The sequence below is a fragment of the Hyaena hyaena genome, unplaced genomic scaffold (genome assembly GCF_003009895.1).
Source record: "Hyaena hyaena isolate Hyena2069 unplaced genomic scaffold, ASM300989v1 scaffold_943, whole genome shotgun sequence".
In the NCBI taxonomy this organism is placed as follows: domain Eukaryota; kingdom Metazoa; phylum Chordata; class Mammalia; order Carnivora; family Hyaenidae; genus Hyaena; species Hyaena hyaena.
The window spans coordinates 617,961-635,055 of record NW_024081575.1 but is presented as its reverse complement, the minus strand read 5'-3'; the positions used below and the strand labels follow the sequence as shown (position 1 = coordinate 635,055).

General features: G+C 45.4%; 1 protein-coding gene across 1 annotated transcript in view; it reads left to right on the top strand.

The window, feature by feature from the left end:
- Positions 1-317: 317 nt before the first annotated feature.
- Positions 318-17,095, top strand: part of LOC120223060 (contactin-associated protein-like 3) — a 188,481-nt gene continuing 171,703 nt past the window's right edge. Inside the window, exon 1 of the mRNA XM_039221109.1 lies at positions 318-368. The gene's annotated coding sequence lies outside the window, so the exon portion shown is untranslated. The remainder of the gene's footprint in view (positions 369-17,095) is intronic.

The following is a 17,095-nucleotide window of genomic DNA, read 5'->3' as shown; positions in this document are numbered from 1 at the left end:
CCCCCCCCCCGCGCGCAGGCGGAAGGCGGGCGCACTTCCGCCCGCCGCCGCCAGGGGCGCCCGGGGCCGCGCGAGCCCGCAGCGCGGGCGCGGGCGCGGGGAGGGCGGGGGTGGGTGTGGCCGCAGGTGGGGCGCCCGCCCGGGGCCGCGCGGGTCCGCAGAGCGCGGCGGCGGCGGCGGCGGCGGCGGCGGCGGCGGCGGCGCGGCCCCGGCCGGGAGCGAGCGGGCAGGCCCGCGCGGAGCCGCTGCCGGGCGCCTCGGGTCCCGGGGCGGGAGGGGAAGCATGGCCCGCGCGGCGGGAGCCCTGCTCGGGGCGCTCCTCCTTCTGTGTGCGCGGCCGCGGAGCTCGGTGGCGGCGGGGAGCGCTGGTGAGTACGGCACGGCTTTAAACTTGCGTCCACAACTTACAGTGTGTGCTTTTATTAGCGCCGAGCGTTTGCAGATGCAGTCGCTGGCGGGCTCTGGGAGAGGAGGCATTAAGAGAACCCCTCTCCAAGTACCAGCGCCGGGATAGGAGGGCTTCTCGTGCTTTTTCCCCCCTCCTGCCGAGTCCGAGATCCAGCAAACGCCTGTATTTGACTTTTTTTTTTTTTTTTTTTGTCGGCGAGCTGAGTCTTCATTGAGAAAGCTCAAGTTCTAGTAAAAGCTGCAGCGGGCGTGAGGGTGCTGAGGCGCGGAGGGTGCAGCGGGCGAAGAGCTTCCGAGGAGGGGAGGCCAGCAGGCCGGCGTGCGGCGCGGTCATTTATCTCCTTGCGGTGTAGACGCCTTCGGTAGGAAGCGTGTCAGTGCGAGGCGGCGGGTCCTGCATTAGCGCACACGCTTGCGGCGCGCGCTCTGAGAAACCTGGGGCCCCGCGGCGCCCCCCACCCTGCCCTGGAGGGTCCCCGCGATCCGGGGACGCCGGACCCCTGGCGACGCAGAGGGGACAGCAGCCTGCGCTCCAGGCTCGAGGAACTCGCGCACCCGCTCGGGTGCGGTGACCTGCGTGTTTCTGATTCTGTAGGTTCACCGAGGCTGCCGTAGCCTCTGGGTCCCGGGCTGGCTGCCGCCGAGTCTCCTGTAAAGATGCTACCAGCCCACCTGCAGGTATCTGAGGCTGAAATCAGAAGAAGTTTTAAGAGTGTTGCTCAGATTGAAATCTCCATCTAGGGCTTTTCTGTCCTTGAGGGATTTTAAGAAAGCCCCCCCCCCCCCCCCCCCCCCTTCCTTCCCCTCCTTCCCCATCCACCTAAAGAAAATCGAAAAAAAAAAAAATCAGGTGTAGGGCTTACACAAGCTAGTATGCGTTTCCAGGAAGTGCTAGCAGATGGTCAGAAACCGACCTTGCTGCTGGGTGTCCGGATTTAGCTCTTGGGACCCCAACTCTGTCCTCACTGGGAAGTTTGCTAAAGTGGGAAGCATTGTTCCTAAAGTTACCTTCCCACCCATTCCTGCGCGGATGCCGCAGGGCTGTGCTGATTTTGTGGTGTCATCATCTAGTATCAGCTCATTTAATGCCATAGTCGTGTTTGAGTCACTCCTAAAAATGAGCCTTAATCTCCTCTAAGCAAAGACTGCCCCGTGTTTCAGACACAATTTTAATTTAGCTTCATGGGACAACGGCTCTGAATTAATTAAAATGGGGGCATTTACATGAAATCAAATCCTTAAATCCTGCAGTAGAGCGCCTGTCATTTTGCTCAGAAGCTCCAAATGACTGGTACTACATGATTTGCTGATATTCGTACAGTAACTCGATGTACCTACTCTGAGGTACCATTAAAAAGTCACCGGAGGTCACTCCTACTTAAAGGAAACATGGCTTCAAAAATCCTTCCCACGAGAGAAAGCAGAGTGCCGGCTTGCGTTTCTTGCTTCCTTAGTTGTGATTGCAGCTTATCGGCAAGATCAGTGGTATTTATTTTCACTTAGTGTTTTATTCCCTGAAATCCATAATTATATCATGTTCTTTCACACGGAGCATCCTTCTGACAAGGCACCTGCTCTGGGGCGCTCCGTGTCTGATCATCCATGCGAGTTCCCATGTTGCAACGGGGTGTGTCTCCAAACTCAGTTCCCCCTGGGGACTGCGTCTCTGGCTGGCTCTTCAGCCTCGAGTAGTTGGGTGTGTTTGGTACTCTTATTCAAAGTTCAGTAAATGAAAGAACCTATGTAAATTTGCATTGCTAAGCACAATTTTGGTAACTAAAATTAAAGTCCTTGATGGGAGCACCACAAAGATGACCCTCTGCAGGGCTCAAGTATATATTTAAATGACTTTGCACAGTTGAAGATTCATAGAGGCCACCCAGATGGCATCTGATAATCTCCCGGTGATCTCCTTTGGCAGTATCATTTGTAGCAGTAAAAGTACATGGGAATGAATCTCGTGCCTGAAGTAGCTGATTTGCCCGATTCTGATTTTCTTGAACTCCTGCCTATTTGGGAAGTGTGTGTTCTATGTGTGTACAAGCAAAATGCATCAAACATGGATTTGTAATCTGTTACCGCTAAGTCAAGGCAGAGGGCTCTTTTCTTGCTCTGCCCCATCATTTGAGAAATTCTAGAGAGAAGTTTGCCAGCAGGTGTGGGATTCAAGCTATGAACGAGAAATCACGAACATAACATTGCTCACGTTTTTTGTTGACTCTCCTTCCCCTTCCCCCTGTTTCAGGAACTCAAGTAATCCTTTCAGACAGGACTTTAAAATGAAATATTCTTGAGCACTACACATAGTAATGAGAGTTGTATATGACTAACAACACAAAAAAAGACAAAAGTCTTCTCCCCAAATGGACCCAAAGATGTATTTACTCTATTTATATTGGTTCTTAGTAGTAAAGTGGACAGCCAGAGGTCAGCCCGGAGGAGATGCCAGCCTGAGACACCCTCTCCAGCAACAGGGCTTGCTGGAAACCTTTGACGTCTCAGAGATTACACACATGCGACATGAATCTTTTTAATCAGTGGGAAATTTTAAATCAGGAAGATGATACACCGGAGGGAGAATGTTTCTAGATGGCCATGACCACAGGCTTGTTTTGTTGTCCTGTGTTCTCCATCTTTTTGAAGAGAAAACAAGTTGAATGGATTGCATTCTCCAAAATATGGCCAAGGACTTGACTTTTAGGAAAAAATTGTGAACATCTATCTGGGTCTGCCTGTTAGAACCCTCTGGCCTGAGTCAAGACGAGAGTGCTCCATAGGGATCGGTCCTCTTAAATAGCTCAAGAGGGAGGTTATCACATAGGTTTCCAAGTGAGAGCCCTGCTTTCTAGAAGTTGTCAGGTAGGCTGTTGGCTCCTTTAATTCTTACCAAGAGCCACAAATCGAAGAAGGTGATAGTTGCCTGCTTCAGAATTATTCTTGGAAGTCCACGACTCCTTTATGAATTTCAGGACCTTATGGGAGGCAGAAGAGATGGAATCTGAATATGAAAATGTCAACATTTTCATTGTGTAGTTAGTGTTGTAAGCCTGTTTCCTGGATTGCGCCTCAATCTGAGGAGTAACGTTCACCCCCCCCCCCACACACTTAGGAACAACACAAGTGAAAGCTAATACACAGCTGACTTATCTTCCCCATGCAAGTAAAGCGCAAGCTATAGCTGATAGCTGATGTCCCCCCCCCCCAGCCAGTCTCCACTGAATAAGGACGGAAACATGTTAGAAACTTCAGTCATTGATAGTGATTGTGATATAAATGATGACATTTTTACAGATCCAGGATTCCGTTTAGTGACTATGACTGACTTGCTTTCATTTTGTTGATCTCAGTACTTGCAATATTCTCTAGAAGCTTCCTTGTGATTCCTTCCCCTGTCAGAAGTGCTCTTCTTGCTGCAAGAAAAAAGGATCTATTTCTGGCCCACTGCAGGTGGGGTAAACCCTTTGAATTGCCCTTGTAGGAGTGATAATGTGAATTTGTTTTTATATATCGACCCCTGCCCTCTTCCCCATTAAATCCTAGACCATAGAGGTCTCGGACCATGAAAGGGACCATGAAAAGGAGGATCGAGCCCATTTTGTTGGCCAACGTGGGAAACAAACCCATGACCTTCTTGACCACCTAGTGTTTGATGTAAGCAATAAACATGTTAGCACCTCAGTTTGAAGTTTTGTACCAGACTTGAACCCTCTCTTCGTTCGAGCCTAAGCTTCTTTATGTGCAGAAGCATTCCTGTATCTTCTTCGATGAAAGTGCATTAATATAATCCTATAATAGAAATGATCGCACAATAGTATCCTTTTAAGGTACGAATAACATACATAGTTTGATACAATAGTGAGACACTTGTCGAATATGAATAGTCCTAACCCGGTGACATGCTTAACCTTAATAATTTGGTATAAAAATATATGCATGCAGAACTGAGTGACTAGACGTCATGCTACAGTTGCTAAGGAGTATGAAATCACGAGCATTTATTTAAGCAAATGGATTTGCCATATGTCTCTTCTCGAGGGTTTTGTTTTTCAGAAACAGTGGACACAGATTCTTTGTAATTATTTGCTAAGTGTCATCAAAACTCTTTATTGCTAACGGAGCCCACTCAATCTTCCAGTAATGTCATGAGTGCTCCGAGGCTCAGTATAGTCTGTAAGGAAATTTCGCCTTGGCTACTAAGGACTAAAATCCTTACAGTATTTTAACGGGTTCGTGGTTTTCTTTGCCTTCATAGCATGCTTAGTGATTGTCTAGAGTGAGTCCAGTCTTCGAAGTTAACCAGCCCGGGGTGTCTGAGGGCGTGCCCACGGAGCAGGTGAATGGGGAATCCATTCTGGACGCAGTGATATGTGTTGGGGAAAATGAGCGCAGAATAGAGGGAGATGTGTTTTAGCAAGAACTAGAGCTGAGATTTTTTTGGAAAGGGGCTTCAACAACCTAGTGAACAGATCCTTAGTTACAGTATTTGAATACACTTCCCAGAAATACTGAGGTGAGGATGCTTTTGGAAACAGAGAGAGAACGAAAGCGTCTTCTCTCCAAAAAGCTTACCAAGTCCGAGGTGACGATCAGCACCAAGTGACAGGCAAGAACAGAGCCAGGTTGATGCTTACACGATTTGGGGAGACTCTTTAGGAAAACCAAATGAGGTGGCCCCGAGGACACATCTTCAGTGACCTTCCCAGTCCTGGAAGGGTGTTTGGGGAAGGCCTGGAGGTCGTGAACATCCGCTTCTTTGAGTTGATTTGGAAAAAAAAAACCCAGATCATTCCAAAGTGCTTCGTAAGGGACATACTCACTAACGTCTCAACTGAACCAATTTTAAGCTGAAGTTTTCTCCTCAGGTCACAATTAGACTTTGAATATAAAAGAATAAATTAGCTCCAGCAGTTTGGAAGTAATAGACCCAAGGCTCTTCTCCCCACTTACTTTCAGAGCCTTGAAAAGGCGTGGCCTCCACATAAATTCTTCAGGGTAACTTCTGCAGGGTCCCCGCTCCGCCCGCCTGCCACCTGTGGCCTGTGTGCTGCTGATTGTTTCAGGCGCCGCCGCTCTGTGTGGAGTAACTTTTTAAAACTTGAATTATTGATGTCGGCCTGTTTCTGAAAGGCATTAGACTACATGTAACATGTGGACTAAATGTAACATGTTCCTTCAAAGTAGACATCCTTGGGATTCCTAGTTTGAATTTTACGGCATAGGATTACAGGCTTTAAAAACATCGTGGGGCGCCTGGGGGCCTCAGTCAGTTAAGCATCTAACTTCGGCTCAGGTCATGATCACGGTTCATGGGTTCGAGCCGCGACCAGCTCTGTGCTGACGGCATGGAGCCTGGAGCTGCTTCAGATTCCGTGTCTCCCTCTCTCTCTGCCCTTCCCTCCTCCTCTCAAAAATAAATAAACATTAAAAAAGAAAAAATTGTCTTTTATCATGTGTTAAGAAAGATTATACAACAACTTGTAAATACCGCACAAAGACAGTGTGACAGCGTGACCTTTTTATCGGTACACGCGGAGCATTGTTTAATGCCCACGTGATCGTTGAATTATTCAGAAGAACGCACCCATGTCTGACCTGGTCATTTACTATTTGATGAGAGCCTAGACACTAAGATGTTACAAGTGAAATTGATTTTTTTCCAGGTTCAAAGGGTAACTACAAAGGTTTTATTGCCCCGGAGCGCAGTTGTAGGACAAAAAAAGTGGCGTAATGTATCTTCTGTGAGTTGTGGCTTTTATCACTCGGTAGCACTCGGGAGAAGATGCTCACGGGGGGTGTGTTACCTCTAGCTCAGAGGGCGAAACATGAAAGAGTTTGCTTTTTAACTGGCAAGTGTAATCTTTTTGGATGCGCCCTTTCAGCGCGAGGGTAAGCAGCGTGGCAGATACTTACATGCGTGTCTCCCTGAGTTCTGTTGAGACGTGGCTCTCCGATCCTGTGTTCCTAATGGTTCCGCCACCTAATCTGTGTGGTTGTCACCACGGAGGGACTTCTATGCCCCGTGTTCGCTGGGCCACCGGGGGACGCGGCTGGAGCACCCTGTCCGGAGTCCGTCGTGGTTCAGTAACCTCGGGGGGCCCCTCGGGCGCTGTGGCTCAGCCCCACTGTCCCCCACGGCCCTGTCCTCCTCGTCCCATTGCTGGGGGTGTTCCAGACCCAGCCGAAGATTTCTCCGGAGCGTGTGAGCAGGCAGGGAAATGACAGGCTTACGTGACAGCAGGAGTGACCCACTGCCTTGAGACATTAAATTAGGTGCTGCCTCTAGGACTCACGGTTCTAATTAGTTTAGTTTTGTTTTAATTTTAGCCTCTATAAATCCCCAGGCAACCAGAGAGCGTGAGAAAGTGAAGCTAAGCATAGTGTTTCTGGGCGGGGGGCGCTGACCGCAGGGGTGGCAGAGTGACCGCCGCGTGCCTGGCTCTGTGGCTGTGTGACCCGAGGATGCGGACGGGCAGAGAGAGCTGCTGGAGGCATTAGGAACCCGTGTCCGTCTCTGTAAGCGAGGCACTTGGTGGATTAGGCGGCAATCCAGTTCTGTGGAATTGGGTCATTTCTTATCAGCTATTGTGTGGAATGCGTCTTCTCCAGTTTGAGTTTCTGAGCGTGTGAGCGATCAAGGAGTGCGACATCTGCCCTGTCCCGGTGGATCTGGAGCCAGAAGTGTTAGGTCTTCTGGAGCTGTGTGCAGCCATCCTGACCCCACAGCCTCTACCCTATCCTGGCCCCGGGAAGAGCTTAGTAAGCAGTGGCGGGTTGCGTTTTTATTTAAAGGCTAGTAGAGGGGCGCCTGGGTGGCTTAGTCGGTTAAGCGTCCGACTTTCACTTAGGTCATGATCTCGCGGTTTGTGGGTTCGAGCCCCGCGTCGGGCTCTGTGCTGACTGCCAGCTCAGAGCCTGGAGCCTGTTTCATAGTCTGTGACTCCCTCTCTCTCTGACCCTCCCCTGCTCACGCTGTCTCTCTCTCTCTCTCCTAGAAATAAAAAAAAAAGCAAAAAAAAAAAAAAACCCACAACATTTTAAAGGCTAGTAGATACATGACTTTCCAATTAACATTAGAAAATAATGCAATAATTTGATTCAGACTGAAGAAAGTCATTTTAATCAAAACTAGTATAATGGAAGAAAATATTTAAAGAACTGTGATCTATTTTAATGTCTCAGATTTGGCAGATTTAAGAAAAATAATACATGTCTGTAGACATCTCTTCAAATGTTTGGGGATTATCAAGATTAAGGATTTATTGTGTAGCTTTTCATTTGCTGTGTTTCTGATGTCTAAAACTTGAGAATAATCGAAGTGCTGGGGTGGCTCAGTCAGTCAAGCCTCTGACTTCGGCTCAGGTCATGATCTCACGGTCTGTGAGTTTGAGCCCTGCGTGGGGCTCAGAGCCTGGAGCCTACTTTGGATTCTGTGTTTCCCTCGCTCTGACCCTCTGCCGCTCACGCTCCATCTCTCTCTCAAAAATAAATAAAAGTTAAAAAAATAAAAAAAAATAAAACTTGAGAATAAGAGCATGGCGACACTAACAGTATTACAACATGAAAAGAAAAGATAAATAGCTGTGTACTGTCACCAGGAGGCAAGCCCCTCTGTGTCTGTGATTCTTAGACTCATGTTGTGTTGATTCATGGGTGTTCTCATCGGAGAACCTGTGAGCCTTGACATCCCTAAGCACATCCTTTTCTATGATGGGGAATGTGTAGGCATTGCTAGGAGTGAAAAAAATTGGAAGGCTCAAAGAGAGCATGTTGATAGAGTTTAAGGCATATTTCAGGGAGTTTGGGAGAGCAAACACCAAAATTAGGCTTTATTAAAGTATCACCAGCACTTCTGAAAAGCCTGTTTACAGACCCCAGGAGAGTTCACAGATACCGGAGTCTATTCCCTGCTAGGGAAAGTCAGATGATCGCTTCTGAGTTATAGCGCAAGGCCAAGAAAACACAACGTTGGTTTTCTGGATCATAAGAACAAAATTTTGGTCGTAAGAATTTATTATTGTCATGATGAGCTACTGATCTGCTTTAGTAAATAAGAAAACCTGGTCTTCAAGAAGGTTACATCACTGCTGATGATTGATTTTACTCGTTCTCCTTCTAAGTGATGGGGCTCATTTCTTAGAGGGCAGGTGGCCCATTTGCCTAGGAAAGAGACCTTTTCTGTCGTGAATATTGTTAGCAGGGTGAGGCAAGAGGGATGGAGGGCTAGTGTGTGCGTTTTTAAAAAAAATTTTGTGTTTATTTATTTTTGAGCGAGAGAGAGACAGGTGTGAGTGTGGGAGGGCAGAGAGGGAAAGAGACAGAATCTGAAGCAGGCTCCAGGCTCTGGGCTGTCTGCGTAGAGCCTGATGTGGGGCTTGAACTCATGAACCATAAGATCATGACCTGAGCCAAAGTCGGACGCTTTACCGACTGAGCCACCCAGGCGCCCCATCTAGTGTGTGCTTTAACCTGAAAAAGTCACCTATGTCATTAATCGTGGCCCTGTTCTCCCGGATGAGGCTGGGCGGCCCGCCTGGGTCCCCCACACCCCCATTCCCAGAGCCTCCGGGAGCCTTGTCCTCCTCCATTGTCTTGGACAGAGGGTGACTTGGCTCTGAGGCCGAGTGTCCCCCTAGGTTGACTGGTGTAGACTAGGCTGGCCCAAGTGGTGTGGCTTCGCCTTCACTGCTGCCCCCGGGATCAGCACTGAGTGGAGTGCGGCAGCGAGGAGGAGAAGGTTGCATCGTGCCCAAGAATACTTCGCAGGTCTCAGTGGTTGTTTGATTTTGTATGTCAACCGGGGAGACATGGGGGGTGTGCGGATTAGGTGGTGGCAGGCGTCTTCCAGTTACAAGTGAACAGAAAACCCGATCTCATGGACATAAACCAAAAGGGGACTCATCGGTGCACATCATCTCGTTTCAGGCAAGTTGGAGCCACTCGGTGACGCTGTGCGACGAGTGGTGGCCTCTTTTCCTCTTTCAGCTCTGGCGTCCCACGTGCGCCGGATGCTCAGGCAGCCATTCTGTTGGGCAGCCTCATGGCCAAGGTCGAGCCGTCTGGGCAGCAGTGCTAGCGAGAATGCCTTCCCCTATTTGGACTTCGGCCCTTATCGCTGTGACACAGTGAGCACCTATTTATTTGCTCACTCCCTTGTTTCAGACTCCAAGCAAGCAGGGACTTCTCGAGGCAACAGGGGGGGAGGGGGCGGGGGAGGGTCGCAGAGACAGTGTTGAGTAAGTAAGAAGGGGAATGACTGTCTTTCCCTAGACATCCGACAAAATCCCCACATCTGGCTTCGTTGTCTCCGCCGGGTTGCATAACTGTTCTTCCCTGGGGACTGACAGGAGGGGTGGCCTTCTAACTGACCACGGGCGGGGGGCGGGGGCTTCTAACTGACCAGGGGCGGGGGGGGGGGGCTTCTAACTGACCAGGGGCGGGGGGGGGCTTCTGACTGACCAGGGGCCGGGGGGGGGCTTCTGACTGACCAGGGGTGGGGCAGGAAGTGACCGGGACTTGGCTGTTGACCAGGCGCTCCGCCTGTATCTCTTGACGAGAAAGTGAAATGCACCATCCATTTAGGTAATTAGTTTAATATCTCTGATGAAAGCACTGGCTTTCGGGCTCTTATCTGCTTTATACAACAGATGGCTGGTTATGTGTTTGCCTCCTTCATTAGATTTTAAACTTCCTGAAAACAGGATCACATTTCTTTGTCCCTACAGCTCTGCTGACGACACTCAGTAAGTATTTACTAAAAAAGAGAGAGAGAGAGAGAAGAAATTAATAACTGAAAATACACTAGTTTGAAAGTATATGGTGAAATCATGGAGAATCCTCCTGGGTGTTTTATAATCATTTTGCAGTTAGCCTAATAAAATTTTTAATTTTTATGTGAGTATCCCCGAGCTCACCGTTTGCCCATTGGAAAGATCCATTGGCTGATTTTGAATGTTTCATTTTCTTTCGGTAGCCAAATGCATGACATCATTTCTGGCCCAAGGCTTTGATAAGAAGCACGATGCGTGCTATAAAAACTGCTGGGAACCCCTGAGGGAGCACTTCGAAGGCCAGGTGTCGGGTGCTACCCAGGACCGATGGTCAGGAAGCAGGAGGCCAATGGGCAGGGGCCGCTAGACAAGATGCCTGTTTCTAGGAGGTCCTAGATCGAGTCTGAGCCAGGCTCCAAAGTTAGGGTCTGAAATAGAGGCGCCTGGGAGCAGGGTGGAACGGGAGTCTTCCAGAAGTCTGGTTTATCAACTGGGGAAGCGAAGCAGCATTTATCCCGGTGGGAAAGGCTGGTGGCACATCAGGGCGGACAGATGGCCATTGCACCTAAGTGTGAGTCCAGGTCTCTCCTTGGCAGCCAGGAGGCTGAATTCATTTGGGTCACAGCTGTCTCTGGCATGGCGGTCATGGACTCGGTGTCCAGTAACCTGTCACGCCGAGAGGAAGCTCCCGATGTGCCTTCAGACTTGACACCCCTGGTCTGGGGGGCGGGGGGAACTTCTAAGTCTATTCTTGGCTGCTCCTTATTGTCAATAAAACCTGCTATTATTGAACATTTTTATGACTGGCTAGCTCAAGGGCATGATGACATGTCAAGATTATCTCTATTTTCAAATGAGCATGGTTTCTACTTTTATTTTCAGAATTATATACCGGGGACATCGTGGAGGTATATAAATGAAGATGATTCCAGCAGCCTTCTTTCAAATAGCATAAACCTGGGACGCCTGGGTGGCTCAGTCGGTTAAGTGTCCGACTCCAGCTCAGGTCATGATCTTACGGTTTGTGGGTTCGAGCCCCGCGTCAGACTCTGTGCTGACAGCTCAGAGCCTGGCGCCTGCTTTGGATTCTGTGTCTCCCTCTCTCTCTGCCCTTCCCCCACTCATGCTCTGTCTCACTCTATCTCTCAAAAATAAATAAATGTAAAAAATTTAAAAAAATTTTCAAATAGCATAAACCTATGAAATTCAACAAATGTTTTAAAGTCACGGACCACACTTTCAGATAGGTGAGAGGGAGAGGTCTTTGGAAGCATAGCTGACACACAATGTTACCTTAGTTTTGGGTGCACAGTGTGGTGATTGGATAACCCCATACCTTGTGCTGGGCTTACTACAAGCGTGGCTCCCGTCTGTCACTCCACAACACTGTCGCAATACCATTGACCACTCCCCAGGCTGTACCTTTGAGCCCATGACTAATTCGTTTCATAACTTGAAGCCTCTACCTTCTGCTTCCCTTCATTCATTTTGCCCTTCCCCTCTGGCAACCACCAATTTGTTCTTTGAATGTATGAGTCTCTTTCTGCTTTTGTTTGCTTGTTCTTTTTTTTATGTGTATATTCCACACATAAATGAAATCACGTGGTGTTTGTCTTTTGTCTGACTTATTTCACTTAGCATAATACCTTATAGGCTCATCCGTGTTGTCACAAATGGCAAGATCTCATTCTTTTTTATGGTTGAGTAATATTCCATTATGTGTATACATTATACACACATAAGCACACTGCATCTTCTTTATACATTTATCTATTGATGGACACTGGGATTGCTTCCGTATCTTGGCTATTGTAAATAATGCTGCTATAAACATGGGGGGCCATTTATTGTTTTGAATTAGTATTTTAATTTTCTTTGAGTAAATACCCAGTAATGGAATTACTGGATCATATGGTATTTCTGTTTTTATTTTTTCTTTGAGGAACCTCCATACTGTGTTCCACAGTGGCTGCACCAGTTTACATTCCCCCTGGCAGTGCATGATGGTTCCTTTTTCTCCACGTCCTCACTAACACTTGGTTATTTCTTGTTGTTTTGGGTTTGGCCCTTCTGACAGGTGTAAGGTTTAGATTTGCATTTCCCTGATGCTGAGGGACGCTGAGCATCATTTCATGTGTCTGTTGACCATCTGTGTGTCTTCTTTGGAAAAATGTCGATTCAGGTCGTGTGTCCATTTTTAATCACATTATTTATTTATTTATTTGGTGTCCAGTTGTATAAATTCTTTATATATTTTGGATATTGAGCCCTTATCAGATATTTGCAAATACTCTCTTTCATTCCGTATATTGCCTTCTCATTTTGTTGATAGTTTCCTTCATTGTGCAAACGCTTTTTTGTTTTCGAGCAGCACTGTCAGTTTTATTTTTCCTTTTATTTCCTTTGACTCAGAAGACATAGCTAGAAAAATGTTTCTGTGGTGCCTGGGCGGCTCAGTCAGCTAAACATCTGGCTCCTGACTTCGGCTCAGGTTGTGACCTCACGGTTTGTGAGTTTGAATCCCATATCTGGCCTCGCGGTGACAGCATGGAGCCTGCTTGGAATTCTCTGTCTCTCACTCGCTCTCTGTCCCTCCTGTGTGCTCTCTTTCTTTCTCAAAATAAATAAAATAAACATTACAAAAATTATAGAAAAATGTTTCTAAGGTCGATGTCCAAGAGATTACTGCTTACATTTTCTTCTTGGAGTTTTATGGTTTCAGGTCTCACATCTTGGTTTTTGATTCATTTTGAGTTTATTTTTGTAGATCTTGTAAGAAAGTGGTCCAGTTTCATTCTTTTGCATGCAACTATCCAGTTTTCCCAGCACCATTTGTTGAGAAGTCTCTTTCCCCCACTGTATATTCTTGCCTCCTTTGTGGTAGATTAATTGATCATAATCATGGGTTTATTTCTGGGCTCTCTATTCCATTCTTTTGTCCTACATGTCTGTTTTTTTGCCGGTACCATACTACTCTGGTTAGTATAGCTTTGTACTGTATCTTGAAGTGGATTATGATACTTCCAGCTTTTTTCTTTTTCTCCAAGATTGCTTTGACCATTCAGGGTCTCTTGTGGTTCCATATATATGCTAGAATTATTTGTTCTAGTTCTGTGAAAAATACTATTGGCATTTTGATCGGGATTTCATTGGTAGATTGTTTTGAATATATGACATTTTAACAATATGAATTCTTCCAATCCATAAACATGGGATATCTTTCTATTTGTGTGTGTGTGTGTGTGTGTGTGTGTGTGATCTTCAATTTCATTCATCAGTGTTTATAGTTTTTAGAGCACAGGTCTTTCACCTCTTTTGTTATTTGTAGGTATTTTATTCTTTTTGGTATAATTGTAAATGGAATTATTGTCTTAATTTTTCTTTCTGCTACTTTGCTATTTGTGTATAAAACTGCAACAGATTTTTGTATATGAATTTTGTATCCTGCAACTTTATTGAATTAATTTATTAGTTCTAATAGTTTTTTTTTATGCAGTCTTTAGGGTTTTCTATCTATAGTATCATGTCATCTGCAAATAGTGCCAGTTTTACTTTTTCCACACCAATTTAGATGCCTTTCCTTTTTTTTCTTTGATTGCTATGGCTAGCACTTCTAGTACTATGTTGAGTAAAAGCGATGAGAGTGGACATCCTTGTTTGGTTTCTGATCTTTGTGGGAAAACTCAGCTTTTCACAATGAGCATGATGTTAGCTGTGGGTTTTTCATGTGTGGCCGTCTTATGTTGAGGTATGCTCTCTCTAAACCCACTTTGTTGAGAGTTTTTATCATGAACAGGTGTTGAATTTTGTCAGCTGCTTCTTCTGCATCTGTTGAGATGATTATATAATGAGGGGTGGCATAGTTTTGCTAGGAACGCTCAGACGGGAATTCTGCTTCGAAAAGTGAATGTCCGTTGTGTGATCTCAGGCAATTTACTTATTCTCTCTGTGTCTCACTTTATTCATCTCTAAAAAGTATAATTAATAATAGTAACCTGCCTCATAGAGCTGCTAGGAAGATTACATTAATCATTGTATGTAAATAATGTCTGGAACGTAGCAAAGCCTGAGTAAATTTTAGCCATTATTATTACTCTTGCTGACCTCAAGTACAAAATCAGAAATGTGTCTTTATTCCATGATCCTGGCTAGAATAATGAGATAAGCAATATTTTAAGGAAAACATTTGTACTGGGTATTTCCATGATCCAAAATATCATTATAATCAAGATTAAGATAATATTACAGAATAATAATATTATAAAGAAGACTATGGTACAGAATCAGAAATTCTTACAAAACACGGACATGTTTCGGCTGTCTGTAATATCATATCTCTGTGAATAATAAAGTTACTTAGATTTAGCTCTTTGGATTAACTTGTCAGTAACAGTGTTAATCTTTAACGTCTTTGAATTTTATATATTCTTTCATTAGCCAAGAAGGATTCCCCAGATCGATAACATGCCCCTGAAACTTGTACTACCTGTTATCTGGCTGTTTGTGCTGATGTCTTCTAGGATATATAGTATCTGGCCATCAACACAGATGGTTCAGCCTTTATGATTATTAGATGAGTGGTAGTCTGAAGCCAAATATATTTGCCTGTGCTTTCGGATGCTGTCTCAGAATGCATACGAAGATGCTGATGTGGATCCTTGGAGAGGATGGATTACTGCTTGATTCTGGAAGTTTAGGTTTGCCTCTGTCTCTTCAGTTTGTTCCTGTTCCCTTTTCTTCAGTTATCCCAGCCCTGACTCATTCACACCCTCCATATCTCTGGAATTTGTGTGCTGTAGTAGTCCCCACGATTTCCCTGTCACCAACTTAGTTCCTTCTAATCCGTTTTATCTATGGGCAGAGTAATCTTTCTAAAGATTGCTTACCTGATGATCTTACTTTCGTCAGTAAAACTTTCATATATTTTCTCACATCACACACACCACACACCACACACACACACACACACACACACATTCCTTGAAAGGTTCCTTCCCTTTAGTCACTGCTTTCATCCCCTTCTTTAGCTGACCCTGAACTACAGCCACCTCACTGTGCTGGTTTTCTTTGACCACGGCATTCACTCCCCCTCCCTCTGCCTCCAGCTCTGTCTCCCCATGTCTTGTCTTCCTGTTGAATGTGTTTTACTTCTGCAGTCATTCAGGCTCATGGATCCCCGTACAGGAAACACATGCTCGCAGTAAAAACAAAAACATAAAACGCAGAAAAGAAACAAACCACCGTGAGGGAGAATCAGAAGAAATAAGAAACATCAGATGAAAATAAATGTAGATCATCAATTTAGAATGTACAATTTGTTGTCTGTGTATAAAGAGATAGAAAATGGGAAGAATGGAAAGAATAAGAGATGAATAGCAGAAGTGTAAAAGAACAGTGTTGAGAAATTAAAAATGGACAGACTGTGTTAAAGAATTCAGTGACTGCAGACATGGCAGATTAGACACAAGTGGAGAGAGACTCAGCAAATTAGAAGACAGATGTAGACTAAGTAACCAACATGCACCACAGGGAGACTGAGAGGTGGGAAGTATGAAAGCCAGGCCAAGATGAAGAGCGTGACAAGATCTCTATGTCTGATAAGAGTTCTAGAAGGAGGACATGTGGGAAGAAGGAACACTCAAGAGGTAATATATAGAAATTTTTCAGAATAGGGATGCCTGGGTGGCTTGGTCAATTGAGCATCTGACTTTGGCTCAGGTCATGATCTCACAGTTTGTGAGTTCAAGCACCATGTTGGACTTGGCACTGATAACACCGAGCCTGCTTCGGATTCTCTGTCTCCCTCTCTCTCTGGACCTTCCCTGCTTGTGCACTTTCTCTCTCTCAAAAATAAACACATTTTAAAAAATTAAAAAAAAAAAATTGCCCAGAGTTGCCAAGTCACCAATCTTTAGATTCTAGTAGCTTCTTAAAATCCCTGGTAATACAAAGAAAAAGAAATTCCCGTTCACAGCAATGCTTTATGTTGGAGCTGCCGAACACCAGAATTGAAAGATAAGAGCAGCGTAAGACAGGAATAACAACAATAAAAGTAGAGGCATGAACTCTTAAGGTTCTGGCAGAGAATAATTACCAACCAAGAATTGTAGACTTACTGACTTTATGGTTCAAGAATGAAGGTAAGATAAAATCAGTAAGAGAAAAAAGAAAACCCATGAGCACTGAAGACCAACAAACTTCCACTAAAGAAGTGTTGATGGAGGGGCGCCTGGGTGGCTCAGTCAGCCGAACACCCTACCCTTGCTTTTAGCTCAGGTCATGACCTCACGGTTTGTGGGTCAAGCCCTGTGTTGGGCTCGGTGCTCGGTGCTCACAGCACAGAGTTGGGATTCTCTCTCCCCTTCGCTTTTCACTTCTCCCTGCTTGTGCTCTCTCTCTCTCTCTCTCTCAAAATAAATGAATAAAACTTAAAAAAAGAAATGTTGATGGGTAAGTTTAGCAAGACAGGAAATGATTTCAGAGGGCAGTTATGAGAGGTGAGAATCTAGTAGTTAATGTGCAAATCTGATCGCACATTTGAGCAATAATAAAGCTGTATGTACGGCATTGGTGTGCAACGAAAGTTGGTGGAATGAACAGAAAGAAGACAAGATAAATTTATGTGAGCAACTGAAAATAAACATGGAAAAGGATGATCAGAGAGCATTCTGTGCTCCTGCATTATTATTTGGAGGCATGAAAATCTGTTTAATTGTAGACTTTGTTTAATTGTTAACCAGATGCAATGTAAAATTTTAAGGAGGCCCCTGAGAAGAATAGTAATAGGAAGTATATATTCCAAACCAATATAATTTAAAAAAAAAAAAAACAGAATAAGTCAAGGGGAAAATTTCAGTCTATTCACTAGAAAGCAAGAAGAGAGGAGAAGAAAAAACAGCTTTGGATAAAATAGACAAATA